Raw genomic sequence first — 15,723 nt, forward strand, 5'->3', positions numbered from 1 at the left:
AGCCCTTCGGCCAGGGCAAGAATCGGGAGAACACGGCATACCAGGGCTGCAGGAGGGAGGAGTGTCAACGCGGCAGGCTGTGGGGGGGGGGGGGGGGTGGCGGTGAGTGGGAGGGAGGGAGAGAAGGAGTAGACTGAACTGTGCAGGCTTTTGGAGGGGGGGGGGGCTGCTGACAAGGAGGGATAGAGAAGTCACATTGACTGAAGGGGGAAGGGGGAGAGAACAAAAGACCTTTGGATTTCTTACCTTGTTTGGGGAGTGAGAAGAGCTGTGCTGTGCTGCCATTTTGCACCAACTTTAACCTTTGAAAGTTTTAATTTTACTTTAAGGATGGGTGCATCAATCTCAATGCCGCGGATTATTCAATGGTTATGTGTCAATGTGCTACGTAGGAGAGAATTGATCAGAGCTCATCGCATCAGGAACATCAGAGCCCATAGGTTGCTGGGCAGGAGGCATTACACACCTCGGAGATTTCGACTCAGGCATTCCTACCTGGACTTGAGTGAGGCAGATTGTGTCAGATGGCTGCGTTTCCGCAGAGAAGTTGTCAGTGAGATCTGTGAGTTGCTGAGACCACAGTTGCAGCCGAGAAGCAGCAGGTGGACTGACTTGTCTGTTGAAGTGAAGGTTACAGCTGCACTTTCCTTTGATACCTCTGGATCGTTGCAAGGTACAACTGGAGATGTGTGCGCCATCTCTCAAGGTGCAATACAGGTCTCCATTCGCCACGTCACGGCTGCACTGTATGAATGGAGGAATAACTTCATCAAGTTCCCAATAACCGCACCAGCAATGCGTGATAGGGCTGTGGGCTTCTGCAGGATTGCTGGCTTCCGAAAGGTAGAGGGCGCATTGATTGTATCCACATCACCTTGTGAGTACCTGTGGAGGATGCTGAGCAGTTCAGGAATAGAAAAGGCTTCCACTCCATTAATGTGCAGCTTGTGTGTGATGACATGCATCGCATCATGTCAGTCAATGCGAGATACCCTGGCAGCACCCATGATGCGTTCATCCTACACAACAGCGCTATATCTGACATGTTTGAGCAGCAGCCAGAAGAGCAGAGCTGGCTACTGGGAGACAAAGGGTACGGCCTCGGCCACCTGGTTCATGACTCCCCTACGCGTAAACCGGACGGAAGCTGAGCATCAATACAAAATGTCGTACATTAGTCGTACATTAAGACACGCAGCATCATAGAGATGACCATTGACTTCTTGAAACAGCGCTTCCGATGCCTGGACCATTCCGGAGGCAACTTGCAATATTCCCCCAAGATGGTCGGTCACTTCACTGTTGTGTGCTGCATGCCTTAGCCATCATGAGGCAGCAGCAGCTGATAGTGGAAGATGACGACCCACCTGCGGTGAGAATGCATGATAATTATGTGGAAGATGCAGGTGACGAGCAGGAGGAGGAGGAGCTGGAGGGGGATGACGACGAGGATCATGCAATTGCCTGAGGCCGGAGCACGACATCGAAGGAGGGCGGACCATCGTGCTCCTTTAACGATTGCTCGAGCCTTGCGCCAGCAACTCATCCATGATCGCTTTACTGATGCCTGAGAGCTCAGCGACAACTGTTCCGCTTTGACATGTTTATTTTTTGCAGCTGTTCCTAAATGTTGTGCTGTGTTAATGGAACATGATTCAATTTCAATGTAAAAAATATTTTATTGAAAATTTTAGAATGTACTTCACTTTAGTGTAATAAAATATTTTTTTTTAATCAAACTGTACTTTAATATGACTCTTTAAGATCACTTAAAAACTTTAAGATCACTTATAGTCTTGTAAAGTTACATCACTTACAAAACAATTTACATTTGAAAACAGTTACAAGAGTAAAATCAACTACAAAAACAAAAACAGCAGCAAAGAAAGGCTGCACCCATCTCAGATCCACATCTCGGTGAATGTGCACTGCTTCATGTGGTGGTGGAGGGGATTGTAAAGTCCTGACCCTGTAGTACAGACTTACACGAGGCACATGCTTAAGTCAAGGTCACTCTGGACCTGCACCTTTATTTCACAGCTCTCGAGAGCCACACTTGTCTGAGACCTGCCTTTATATACCTGTGTGGAACAGGTATGCAGTGTCTCCTGCAAGTGCACCCCTGGTGGTAAAGTATGCTTGTGGTTACAGGTCATATCTAGTTACAGTCATGTATAGCATGGTAAGATAGTTATATACAGTAGTGTGAGATACATGACAGGGGTGGAGGGGGGGGTTACGGCTTGGGTCTTTACAGAGACTAGTGCGGGGATTGCCGTGGGAGTGGCAGTGGAATGGCCTGGCTGTGTTCCCTTTTTGCAGCAGCTACCTCCCTGATGGCCTGTGCCGTCGTTCCCGCTGCCTCTGAAATTTCCTCCCTCATGTCCCGTGACATTATTGCTATTTCTTCCGTCAGTGTCGTTACCTCATCACCTACTCCACTGACGGTGTTCACGAGTGATCAGGTAAGCTCATCGGTCTCCACACCCAATGCCATCATGAGTCACATCTGTTGCATCCTCCATCTCAGGACAGCGTGGTACATTTCTCCTTGGCCTCGCCCTGGGTCTGTCTTGCGGAACCCCTCCAGTGTGAGGCAGAAGCTGGGACGGTGTGACCCTGGGTATTCCATGCTGCATTCCAGCAGCACTGGGATCCGGAACCTCGGACGGTGGGGCACTGAATGATCCATACTGCATTCCAGCAGCACTGCAACCCGCAAGCTCTGGACTTTCAAAAGCATCCAATGTCGGACCAAAACTTAAACCCCTATGCAGGGACTAGGACAAGCTGAAACCACAGAATGTCGAACCAGACTCTAAACCACTATGCAGGGACGAATCAAAAATCATGGAAGTGCTTGGCAACGCAATTTCAAGATTCTCCCCTTCATACCTCTCAATGGCCACTCCCTCCCCCCTGCAAGTTGGTCTGGCTCGGCCGCATCTGAATCTTCTATATCGTCAGGATTGGCATGAGGTTCTGCAAAATATAAGAACAGTCAAATGGTTAGCAGTTGAGGAGGGGGCAGGATAGCTGGCATGAGTAGGCTCACACGTAGCAGGCCAGGCAGCAGGTTGATTTGAAGGACCACGAGTAATTTTCAGGACTTACCCTCTCCCTCGTGTGTGGGCCCAGCTTGTGCAGTACTGATTGCTTGTCTCCAGCTAGGACCCATCAAAGCAGCGACTCTCTGTTCCAAGGGTGTCAGTGGATGCAGATTTGGTGGGCCTCCTCCTGTTCGAGTCCTTTCCCTTTTGTTGTGGGCCAATTTTTTCCACAAAGATTAAAACATAACTTGTTAGAGAGGGTGTCTTTCTGCTGGGTGGGACATTTACAGATGGTCACATTTACAGATGCAATTCCATTGACAAATGAAAATATTACTTACACTAACTGCTTGACCAAGGTCCTGCCATTTCTTTTTACGCTGCCTTCCATTTCTCGTGGTATTCACCACTGCGCAGTAATCCTCTGCAACTTTGTTCCAGTGTTTATTAATTTCTTTGGGTGGCAATTTTGTGCGACCTCTGTTGCTCATATCCAGCTCCTGCCATCTTTCCTCGATTACATTCACTAGTATCTCCACTTCTTGATGCGTGAAATTCTTCGTTCTTGGGGCAGTGTTGCATTGCTCTATTGAATTGACACTCAGTGATTTTTCAAAACACATGGTCCTTATTTTGCTTGCAGCAATGAATGATTCTCACCTATGCAGCGCTCCTTGTGGAGATTTAGCAGCTGATTTCTTGCAGAATACTCCAAGCAGCATTCCTATAGCTTTCAAAACATCAAGCAGGCATCCAAAACCAAATGAGAGGTTCTCCCTTTAAAAAGGGTCGATTGCCAATGTTATTTCCCCACTGAGCATGCATGAACACTGCAACGGGCATGCGTATACTGCCGGCACACTCTCAGGCACTCCGATGAGGCCCCGCCCCCCCGCCAGCTCTGCGCGGCCAGCATGGACCTAGCTCCGCCCCCCTCTCTGTGTTCTGCACCACGCCACATCGACAGACGGCTCGAGAATCGGCCATAATTGCAAGTATTTCTTTTGCCGCTGTTTTTGCTCTACAATGTCGGCGGGGGGTTGGAGGTGCGCCCAAAAAAACGGAGGGCCAAATTTGGGCCCTTACTCACTTACACTGGCGCAAATTAAATGTGCAGAATTGCAATTTTTAAGATGCTCCAAAAAAAAAAAGAGAGCAAAGGTAGTAATCTCAGGATTGCTACCAGTGCCACGTGCTAGTCAGAGTAGGAATCGCAGAATAGCTCAGATGAATACGTGGCTTGAGGAGTGGTGCAGAAGGGAGGGATTCAAATTCCTGTGACATTGGAACTGGTTCTGGGGGAGGTGGGACCAGTACAAACCGGACAGTCTGCACCTGGGCAGGACCGGAACCAATGTCCGAGGGGGAGTGTTTGCTAGTGCTGTTGGAGAGGGGTTAAACTAATATGTCAGGGGATAGGAACCTATGTAGGGAAACAGGGAAGTAGAATGGGGGCAGAAACAAAAGATAGAAAATAAAAGTGGAAGGCAAAAATCAAAAAGGGCCACATTGCAGCAAAATTCTAAAAGGGAAAAGTGTGTTAAAAAGACAAGCCTCAAGGCTCTGTGCCTCAATGCGAGAAGTATTCGGAATAAGGTGGACGAACTAACTGCACAGGCAGCAATGAATGAATATGATATAATTGGCATCACGGAGACATGGCTCCAGGGTGACCAAGGCTGGGAACTCAACATCCAGGGATATTCAACATTTAGGAGGGATAGACAGAAAGGAAAAGGAGGTGGGGTTGCGTTGCTGGTTAAAGAGGAAATTAACGCAATAGTAAGAAAGGACATTAGCTTGGATGATGTGGAATCTGTACGGGTGGAGCTGCGGAATATCCAAGGGGAGAAAACGCTAGTGGGAGTTGTGTACAGACCACCAAACAGTAGTAGTGAGGTTGGGGACAGCATCAAAGAAGAAATTAGGGATGCGTGCAATAAAGGTACAGCAGTTATCATGGGTGACTTTAATCTACATATTGATTGGGCTAACCAAACTGGTAGCAATGCGGTGGAAGAGGATTTCCTGGAATGTATTAGGGATGGTTTTCTGGACCAATATGTCGAGGAACCAACTAGAGAGCTGGCCATCCTAGACTGGGTCATGTGTAATGAGAAAGGACTAATTAGCAATCTTGTTGTGAGAGGCCCCTTGGGGAAGTGTGACCATAATATGGTAGAATTCTTTATTAAGATGGAGAGTGACACAGTTAATTCAGAGACAAGGGTCCTGAACTTAAGGAAAGGTAACTTTAATGGTTTGAGGCGTGAATTGGCTAGAATAGACTGGCAAATGATACTTAAAGGGTTGACGGTGGATAGGCAATGGCAAACATTTAAAGAGCACATGGATGAACTTCAACAATTGTACATCCCTGTCTGGAGTAAAAATAAAATGGGGAAGGTGGCTCAACCGTGGCTAACAAGAAAAATTAAGGATAGTGTTAAATCCAAGGAAGAGGCATATAAATTGGCAAGAAAAAGCAGCAAACCTGAGGACTGGGAGAAATTTAGAATTCAGCAGAGGAGGACAAAGGGTTTAATTAGGAGGGAGAAAATAGAGTATGAGAGGAAGCTTGCCAGGAACATAAAAACTGACTGCAAAAGCTTCTATAGATATGTGAAGAGAAAAAGATTAGTGAAGACAAACATAGGTCCCTTGCAGTCAGACTCAGGTGAATTTATAATGGGGAACAAAGAAATGGCAGACCAGTTGAACAAATACTTTGGTTCTGTCTTCACGAAGGAAGACACAAATAACCTTCCGGAAGTACTAGGGGACCGAGGGTCTAGTGAGGAGGAACTGAAGGATATCCTTATTAGGCAGGAAATTGATCGGATTGAAGGCTGATAATTCTCCGGGGCTTGCTAGTCTGCATCCCAGAGTACTTAAGGAAGTGGCCCGAGATGCATTGGAGATCATTTTCCAACAGTCGATCGACTCTGGATCAGTTCCTATGGACTGGAAGGTAGCTAATGTAACACCACTTTTTAAAAAAGGGAGAGAAAATGGTTAATTATAGACCGGTTAGCCTGACATCAGTAGTGGGGAAAATGTTGGAATCAATTACTAAAGATGAAATAACAGCGCATTTGGAAAGCAGTGACAGGATCGGTCCAAAGTCAACATGGATTTATAAAAGGGAAATCATTCTTGACAAATCGTCTGGAATCTTTTGAGGATGTAACAAGTAGAGTGGACAAGGGAGAACCAGTGGATGTGGTGTATTTGGACTTTCAAAAGGCTTTTGACAAGGTCCCACACAAGAGATTGGTGTGCAAAATTAAAGCACATGGTATTGGGGGTAATGTACTGACGTGGATAGAGAACTGGTTGGCAGACAGGAAGCAGAGAGTCGGGATAAACGGGTCCTTTTCAGAATGGCAGGCAGTGACTAGTGGGGTGCCGCAGGGCTCAGTGCTGGGACCCCAGCTATTTACAATATACATTAATGATTTGGATGAAGAAATTGAGTGTAATATCTCCAAGTTTGCAGATGACACTAAACTGGGTGGCGGTGTGAGCTGTGAGGAGGATGCTAAGAGGCTGCAGGGTGACTTGGACAGGTTAGGTGAGTGGGCAAATGCATGGCAGATGCAGTATAATGTGGGTAAATGTGAGGTTCTCCACGTTGGGGGCAAAAACATTAAGGCAGAATATTATCTGAATGGCGGCAGATTAGGAAAAGGGGAGGTGCAACGAAACCTGGGTGTCATGGTACATCAGTCATTGAAAGTTGACATGCAGGTACAGCAGGTGGTGAAGAAGGCAAATGGTATGCTGGCCTTCATAGCTAGGAGTTTTGAGTATTGGAGCAGGGAGGTCTTACTGCAGTTGTACAGGGCCTTGGTGAGGCCTCATCTGGAATATTGTGTTCAGTTTTGGTCTCCTAATCTGAGGAAGGACGTTCTTACTATTGAGGGAGTGCAGCGAAGGTTCACCAGACTGATTACTGGGATGGCTGGACTGACATATGAGGAGAGACTGGATCGACTGGACCTTTATTTACTGGAGTTTAGAAGGACGAGAGGGGATCTCATAGAAACATATAAAATTCTGATGGGACTCGACAGGTTAGATGCAGGAAGAATGTTCCCGATGTTGGGGAAGTCCAGAACCAGGGGACACAGTCTAAGGATAAGGGGTAAGCCATTTAGGACTGAGATGAGGAGAAACTTCTTCACTCAGAGAGTTGTTAACCTGTGGAATTCCCTACTGCAGAGAGTTGTTGATGCCAGTTCATTGGATATATTCCAGAGGGAGTTAGATATGGCCCTTACGGTTAAAGGGATCAAGGGATATGGAGATAAAGCAGGAAAGGGGTACTGAGGTGAATGATCAGCCATGATTTTATTGAATGGTGGTGCAGGCTCGAAGGGCTGAATGGCCTACTCCTGCACTTATTTTCTATGTTTCTAACTCCTGGCCAAATTTGGGCCCAAAGATAGGAGAGAACAATAGATACAGAAACACACAGAGTTCGGCTCTTAAATAGAATGCTGCTTAGGCAAGCTTCCACCCAGACTCAGAAGGTTAAGACGCAGGAGCATTGATACCAGTTATTTTAATTCAAGCAAAATAACTCACTCATGTGGGTAAGGGTAGCATATTCATTGTTTTGTATTAGTACACATAGGCAAGTTGTACTGATTGAACTTCGTGAATCTCCTCAAATCCGTTGTTCTGTATGATCATTTGCCATCTGAGAAATAAATCGGCTTAATGTTTTGTTCTGATATTATTTCACTAAAACTGTGAACAGTACACCTACTAAAAGATTGCAGAAGCACACGTGTTGACAACCAGAGGACGGGGCCAATGTTAGACTGCATTTCCAAGTGCCCCGGAACAGAGACTTTCCAACACAATGGGTGTGAGGCATTTTATAGATTACTGGGACAGGCTAGTGATTTGCTTATTATATTCAATCTTTGGAGAAATAACTTCAACTCATTCACATTTTAACCATATTTCATCTGTGTTTTTTGAAAAAAACCTTGTGTGAATATACATCATTTTAAAACCCCAATGCAATGTTTTTTTTTAGCCAAAACCTTTATGGAAAGCTGTAATAAATCTCAATGTGGCAGAGATATTATTACATTCTTAATCAGTCAGATTGAAATAATTCTAAATCACTCAAAGTTTATCATTTGTGAAATTATTGCTTTTTAATGCTTAAAATGAGCAGACTTTCAGCAATAATATAATGCAATTTTAATTCAGCAACTCCTCTAAAATCAATTTTGTTTGAAAATCCAAGTGATCAAATATTTGATGGATACCCAAAACTTAGTGCAATTAAACATCGCAAGCTATACATTCAAGATAATGTGTTACGTACTTCACTCTTAATGAGGGTTTGCTTTGAAGCAATGTTCATGGTGCCTCCTCTCATTGCAACCTGTATCTAATTTGCATAATACTAATTCCAGTAATTAATGCATATGAGCTTGGGTTGTTAAAACATTTCTTTCAGCATCATGAGTGAACTAAAAAGTATTTGCTTTGCAAAATGCTATCCTTTTTGACATTATTTGGGTATTGTGGCAATAGCTTATGTAATATAATAAGGGCCAACATTAGTAAAGACTTACAAAGTTGTGGATCAATCGGGGCAACTAACATGGATCTGTAAAAGGCAGGTCTGCTTGATTAATTTAATTGAAGTCTGAGAATGTGTGGAGGACAAAGGGCATCTGATGGATGGGTACATTCGACTTTCTAACAAAATTTGATGAAATGCCGCAAAAGAAACCTGTTGTAAAGATGAAAGTATTATTAAAAATGGCATAGATAGGGGAATGACTAAAGGATAGAAAGCAGTAACTGGGATTAAATGGATGTTTGTCAATCGGAAAAGTGTAGCAAATGGCATTCCTCAGGGATCTGTGTTCGACCTCCCTTCTTTTATATTTACAAAAATGATTTGAACATGGGCATGGAGAGACTGAAAATAAATTTCTTGACTGCATCAAATTGGGAGCCATAGAAAACTGAGGAAGCATGCTGGAGGACACAAACATGTTCAAGGAAGATATGTGGTAAATGTAATTCAACTCAGATAAATTAGGGGCACAGTTTGGGCTGAAAATTGAAGTATAATCTAAATGACATGTTAAGTAGTGTGATGGAACAGAAATCTTGGGGAACAGACACACAGACATCTCAAGCTCGAATGTCACCCTTTTGTCTGTGTGACTGGAACTCCACAAATTCCTCAAGGTGTGGTCTGGCTATTGCACGACAGTCCCCACTACTTAAAACGTCCACATTTAAAACACTTTTATCAGCTAAAATACGACAACCAGCAGCCATTTACATTAATGCCAATTTCAAAGTTGCCAGTGACAGCATCTTAAGTGCTCCGTTTACTTCAGGCTGAAACAGCTGTGCTTATTCACCTGTGATATTGTATGAATGAAGTACACATATATGAAGTCCAAAGGCGACATAAGAAAATAATTTTTTTTAAACACAGCGAGTGGTTGGGATCTGGAATGCACTTTCTGAAAGGGTGGTGGAGGCAGACTGAATCACGGCTTTCAAAAGGGAATTGGATAAGTACTGGAAAGAAAAAAAATTGCAGGGCTACGGAGAAATGGCATTGGAGTGGAACTAGCCGAGGTGCTCTTGCAGAGAGCCAGCACGAGCTCGATGGGCCGAATGGCCTTCTTCCGTTCTGTCACCATTCGATGATTCTATGAACTAGTACCCATTGTTTTCTATCCTTCACACAATGTGTTATGCATTCCCTGAATCCTGAGAGATTTGAGTGTAATTAATAGCCATTCATGGGGAACTTTGTCAGATGCCTTTTGGAACTTTAGCTACCCCATGTCATAGGGTTTATCACAGTCCACCTAGGTTGTCATTTACTCAAAGAAGCCAAGGAGGTTGCAGAATCTTCCCTTTCTAAATCCTTGTTGACTAATATTTATTAGGCTATTATATAGATAATCTTCAAGTTTACTCCTGATAGTCTATCCCATCCAGTTACTCCCTCACAATGATCATTAATGGCATCCGAAACTTTTCCCTAGTCTCCCTCATTACTCTTGGGATGGGGTGAGAGTTGGGGTGGGGGGGGAGGGAGCGAGAACAGTGGGGATGGGGGAAGAATGTGATCCAGATCTAAAACGGGATGATGAGTGCGAGAATGTGAACCAGATGGGAAGACGGATCACATTCTCGCTCCTCCCAGTCACATTCTTCCAACCCTACCCCCACCCTCTTTACACCCACATCACTTTCTCCCTCTCCTTCCCCTTAGATTTGGTTGATTTCGCGGGAAGCCTGGCGCATGTGCGGCAAGTGACATAATTGGACTGGATGAAATCTGGAAGTCATGACATTGTCACAATTCACTTCAGAACCAACAAACCTGTTAACAATCTATGGATCAGGCTCATGAGGCTGAATGGCTACTCCTATTCCTATGTTTGAGGAGAGTAACAGCCACGTGGCAATCTTCCTCAATCCAAATGGTGGAGAACAGCAAAACTGCTGAGCTCTGCTGTGTATCCTTCTCTACGGGCTCATTTAATGTATTAGCAGCACTTGGGTTCCATCCAGATTCCTCTTCGGTAGATACGGTAATTCTTTTAAATTAAAAATGTTAAAGCAGCATGGCAGATGGAGTTCAATGCGGAGAAGTGTGAAGTGTTGCACTTTGGGAGGACTAATATGGAAATTGATGATCCTACCGCCAGCTGCCGCTGAGTTTTCCCATTTTTTCAGCACTCTCCCCTCCGTGGGAAATTGATGAGGCCCTCACGAGTCTACTCGGCCATTTAATATCATGACTGGTCCACTTAAATGTATCTTATTTCTGAAGCTTTTACATTCTCTAATATTGACCTATTAAAACAACTGTCCTGTGGCAAGAAGTTTGGTAGAAAAGGTGAAAGGTCTTTTAGGTCACATTACTGCATTACAATGACTTTCGTGCAGACATTGTAGCCTGCAGGCACTGTAGCTTTTTAAAAAGCATATTTTTTCATTGAAATTTCTATGAGAGAGAATTATATTTGATGTTTACTTGCCAGCATTCTCATGAAATGTCTAATTGTTTAAAATGGTATCCAGCTGACAGTAAATAATATCAACTGCAAATTTAGAAAATGCATCACAGCTAACTATTTACAATATTCAACTTCAAAATAAAAGTAGAAAATGCTGGGAATACATAGGCAAGTTTTTGATTTTTACCACTCGTCACGACTTCTGATAATGAGTACAAAATTAAAACATTAACCTGCCTTTTCTTTTACTGACTGATCTATCTACATTTCAATTTCAGATTTGTAGCATTTACAACTTTTTTGCTCTTTGTTTCTTCGTTAATTTTAAGGTGTTATTTTGAAGTGCTGCTTGCTGACTCGAGGGGCCCAAGTTTCCCCAGGAGTTGCTCCTATTTTTTTTTTCGAGCAATATCTTAAAAGTCGCAATTCTCCCCCTTTAGTTTGCTCCAGTTGAAGTGAGTTAGTTCAATTTCTTTTTGTTCAATTTTTTTTTCAAAAGGGGGTGTTACCAGCCACTTACGCCTGTTTTGGCCATTTAAGCAAGTTTAACCGGCGAAAAGTTACTCCAAACTAACTTAGGCCAGCGTATGTGTCCACTTTTGTACGCTCAGAAAAACTTGGCGGAGACTTAAGAAATTAGCGCAGGTAGCCAGAGATTTGGGGGGGGGGGGGGGGGCAGGGGGAGGGAAGTTAGAGGATTTTCCAAAGCACTAAACACTTTCACAACAATATTGAAGAAGCCCAAGTACATTTAAAGTACTAAGCACCAACAAAGCACAAAAATAAGCATTCAAGAACAAATAAAAAATACAAGAAAGCTGAGAGGACCTTCACCTCGCACCAAGACTTACAAAGCACTAAACAAAGCACAAAAAGTAATAAGCAATTAATTAATAAAATAAAAAAAATAGAAGGAACCCGGCACCTAAAGCATGAAGACCAAAGTAAAAAGCAATCAATCAATAACAAATGAAAAATAGAAGTCCTACCTTTTTGTGAAGGGAAGGCAGTGGGCCTCCAATGAGGGAGCCCATTCGGCCAGGGCTAGGGGCGGTAAGACGCACACCGGGAGGCTACGCTCAACGCGGCATCGGTGGAGGTGGGGGGGGGGGGTTGGGTGAAGAGGAGGTGTGGGGAGAGAGAAGTGGGGGGGGGGGGGAGAGAGGGGGAAAAAGACGTGCGGGGGGGGGGGAGGAGGAGCGGGAAGTGCGGGGGGGGGGGGGACGGGAGAGAAGTGCGGGGGGGGGGCGGAGGGAGAGAGAGAGAGAGAGAGAGAGAGAGAGAGAGAGAGAGAGAGAGAGAGAGAGAGAGAGAGAGAGAGAGAGAGAGAGGTGTGTGGGGGGGGGGAGGGGGAAGAGAAGCGCGGGGGGGGTGGAGAGAGAAGCGCGGGGGGGGGGGAGAGAAGTGCAGGGGGGGAGAGAGAAGTGCGGGGGGGGTGGGGGGGAAGAGAGAGAAGTGCGGGGGGGGGTGGTGGGGAAAGAGAGAGAGAAGTGCGGGGGGGGTGGGGGGGAGAGAGAGAAGTGCGGGGGGGGTGAGAGAGAAGTGCGGGGGGGGTGGGGGGGAGAGAGAGAAGTGCGGGGGGGGTGGGGGGGAGAGAGAGAAGTGCGGGGGGGTGGGTGGGAGAGAGAGAAGTGCGGGGGGGTGGGGGGGAGAGAGAGAAGTGCGGGGGGGTGGGGGAGAGAGAGAGAAGTGCGGGGGGGTGGGGGGGAGAGAGAGAAGTGCGGGGGGGGCGGTGGAGAGAGAAGTGCAGGGGGGAGAGAGAGAGAGAGAGAAGTGCGGGGCGGGGGGGGAAAGAGAGAGAGAGAGAGAGAGAGAGAGAGAGAGAGAGAGAAGTGTGGGGGGGGGGGGAGGGGGAAGAGAAGCGCGGGGGGGGGTGGAGAGAGAAGCGCGGCGGGGGGGGGGGGGGGAGAGAAGTGCAGGGGGGGAGAGAGAAGTGCGGGGGGGGTGGTGGGGAAAGAGAGAGAGAAGTGCGGGGGGGGTGGGGGGGGAGAGAGAGAAGTGCGGGGGGGGTGAGAGAGAAGTGCGGGGGGTGGGGGGGAGAGAGAGAAGTGCGGGGGGGGTGGGGGGGAGAGAGAGAAGTGCGGGGGGGGTGGGGGGGAGAGAGAGAAGTGCGGGGGGGGTGGGGGGGAGAGAGAGAAGTGCGGGGGGGGTGGGGGGGAGAGAGAGAAGTGCGGGGGGGTGGGGGGGGAGAGAGAGAAGTGCGGGGGGGTGGGGGGGGAGAGAGAGAAGTGCGGGGGGTGGGGGGGAGAGAGAGAAGTGCGGGGGGGTGGGGGGGAGAGAGAGAAGTGCGGGGGGGGCGGTGGAGAGAGAAGTGCAGGGGGGAGAGAGAGAGAGAGAAGTGCGGGGCGGGGGGGGAAAGAGAGAGAGAGAGAGAGAGAGAGAGAGAGAGTGAAGGCGGGGGGTGGGAGAAGAGAGAGAAGTGCGGGGGGGGGGGGAAAGAGAGAGAGAGAGAGAGAGAGAGAGAGAGAGAGAGGGAGAGAAGTGCAGGGGGTTGGAGAGAGAAGTGCGGGGGGGGGGGTGGAGAGAGAAGTGCGGGGGGGGGGGTGGAGAGAGAAGTGCGGGGGGGGGGGAAGAGAGAGAGAGAGAGAGAGAGAAGTGCGGGGGGGGCGGTGGAGAGAGAAGTGCAGGGGGGAGAGAGAGAGAGAAGTGCGGGGGGGGGTGAAGAGAGAGAGAGAGAGAGAGAGAGAGAGAGAGAAGGAGAAGTGCGGGGGGTGGGAGAAGAGAGAGAAGTGCGGGGGGGGGGGGGGAGAGAGAGAGAGAGAGAGAGAGAGAGAGAGAGAGAGAGAGAGAGAGAAAGTGCAGGGGGGTGGAGAGAGAAGTGCGGGGGGGGATGGAGAGAGAAGTGCGGGGGGGGGGGGAGAGAGAAGTGCGGGGGGGGGGGGAGAGAGAAGTGCGGGGGGGGGGTGGAGAGAGAAGTGCAGGGTGGAGAGAGAGAGAGAAGTGCGGGGGGGGGGGAAGAGAGAGAGAGAAGTGGGGGGGGGGGGAGAGAAGTGCGGGGGGAGAGAAGTGCGGGGGGAGGGGGGGGGAGAGAGAGAAGTGCTGGAGGGGTTGGGGGGGGGAAGAGAGAGAAGTGCGGGGGGGTGGGGGAAGAGAGAAGTGCAGGGTGGAGAGAGAGAGAGAAGTGCGGGGGGCGGGGAAGAGAGAGAGAGAAGTGGGGGGGGGGAGAGAAGTGCGGGGGGAGGGGGGGGGAGAGAAGTGCGGGGGGAGGGGGGGGGGAGAGAGAGAAGTGCTGGAGGGGTTGGGGGGGAAGAGAGAGAAGTGCTGGAGGGGTTGGGGGGGGAAGAGAGAGAAGTGCTGGAGGGGTTGGGGGGGGAAGAGAGAGAAGTGCTGGAGGGGTTGGGGGGGGAAGAGAGAGAAGTGCTGGAGGGGTTGGGGGGGAAGAGAGAGAAGTGCGGGGGGGTGGGGGAAGAGAGAGAAGTGCGCGGGTGGGGGGGGGGGGGGAAGAGAGAGAAGTGCGGCGGGGGGGAAGAGAGAAGTGCAAGGGGCGGGGGGAAGAGAGAGAAGTGCGGGGGGGGGGGGAGAAAGAGAGAGAAGTGCGGGGGGGGGGAAAGAGAGAGAAGTGCGCGGGGGGGGGGGGGGGGAAGAGAAGAGAGAGGAGTGCGGGGGGCGGGAGAAAAGAGAGGGAAGTGTGGGGGGGGGCGGGGAGTAGTGCGGGGGGGAAAGAAGTGCGGGGGGGGGGGGGGAGGGCGGTGAGAAGTGCGGGGGGGAGGGAAAAGAGAGGAGAGGGGAAGAGAAGGGAGCAAGGGGAGGTGGAAGTACCCTCTTGATCAAATGGTACAAAATCCTCTGGAAGGTCAGGAGCCAGCCCCTTGGACTTCAGTATCCTGAGGATCTTGTTCCCAGTAACAATACGCACCTGGGCAACACCATGGGAATCCCTTAGGATCACACCAATCTGCGATGGGGTCAAGCCCTTCTTTGCCAGCTTGTAAATCTGTTCTTTTACATCAGGCACTGTTCCAGCTGGTCGCGGTGGGGAGGCCACTCGGCCAGGGCTAGGGGTGGCGTGCTTCGGGCCCCTCCCACACAGCCTGCAGAGATTCGGGGGCGAAGAGCTACTGCACACGCACTCTAGCGCGTATGTGCAGAGGTCCTGGCACTGGTTTCAGCACCGGGACCTGGCTCCGTCCCCCCACTGGATGTGATGCGCTACGCCGAGCCTGAAGACGTCCTGAGAAGCGGGGAGAATACCTAGGTAAGTTTTAGGCACAGTTTTTGTTCTAAAAAGTCGCCGCACCTGTTCTAAGAGTGGGGGCAAACTTGGGCCCAACAATGGGGAGCTCAAACTCTTTTTGATTGAGTTGAAAGATAAGACACACATCTCTTGTCTACTAATTTGCATATACATATCTGCTTAAATAAGGCTACACTGACCATCTTTTCAAAAACATGCCTTTTAAAAACCAAATTATGGTGAAAGCCAATTTGGCCTTGAAATCCCGGCCTCCCCAGGTCCCTACAGAGTGTGTACGGACCCAGGAAGGCATCGCAAAAGCCCGTTCTCGGCACACGATGCAAGTGCATAGTTAATCATTAAACAGAACTAGGCAGTTTCCGGAGACTTCCGAGAGAGCTGCCTCCATGTTAGGAGCTGTGTGTGCTTGTGCTCTGTGAATATATCACAGCGCCGAAAAGCGGCTTTCCCA

General features: G+C 48.5%; 1 protein-coding gene across 1 annotated transcript in view; it reads right to left on the reverse strand.

The window, feature by feature from the left end:
• LOC139267193 (dystrobrevin beta-like) overlaps window positions 1-15,723 on the reverse strand; it is an 843,282-nt gene that overhangs the window by 759,215 nt on the left and 68,344 nt on the right. The window lies entirely within an intron of this gene.

The sequence above is a fragment of the Pristiophorus japonicus genome, chromosome 7 (assembly GCF_044704955.1).
Source record: "Pristiophorus japonicus isolate sPriJap1 chromosome 7, sPriJap1.hap1, whole genome shotgun sequence".
In the NCBI taxonomy this organism is placed as follows: Eukaryota; Metazoa; Chordata; class Chondrichthyes; family Pristiophoridae; genus Pristiophorus; species Pristiophorus japonicus.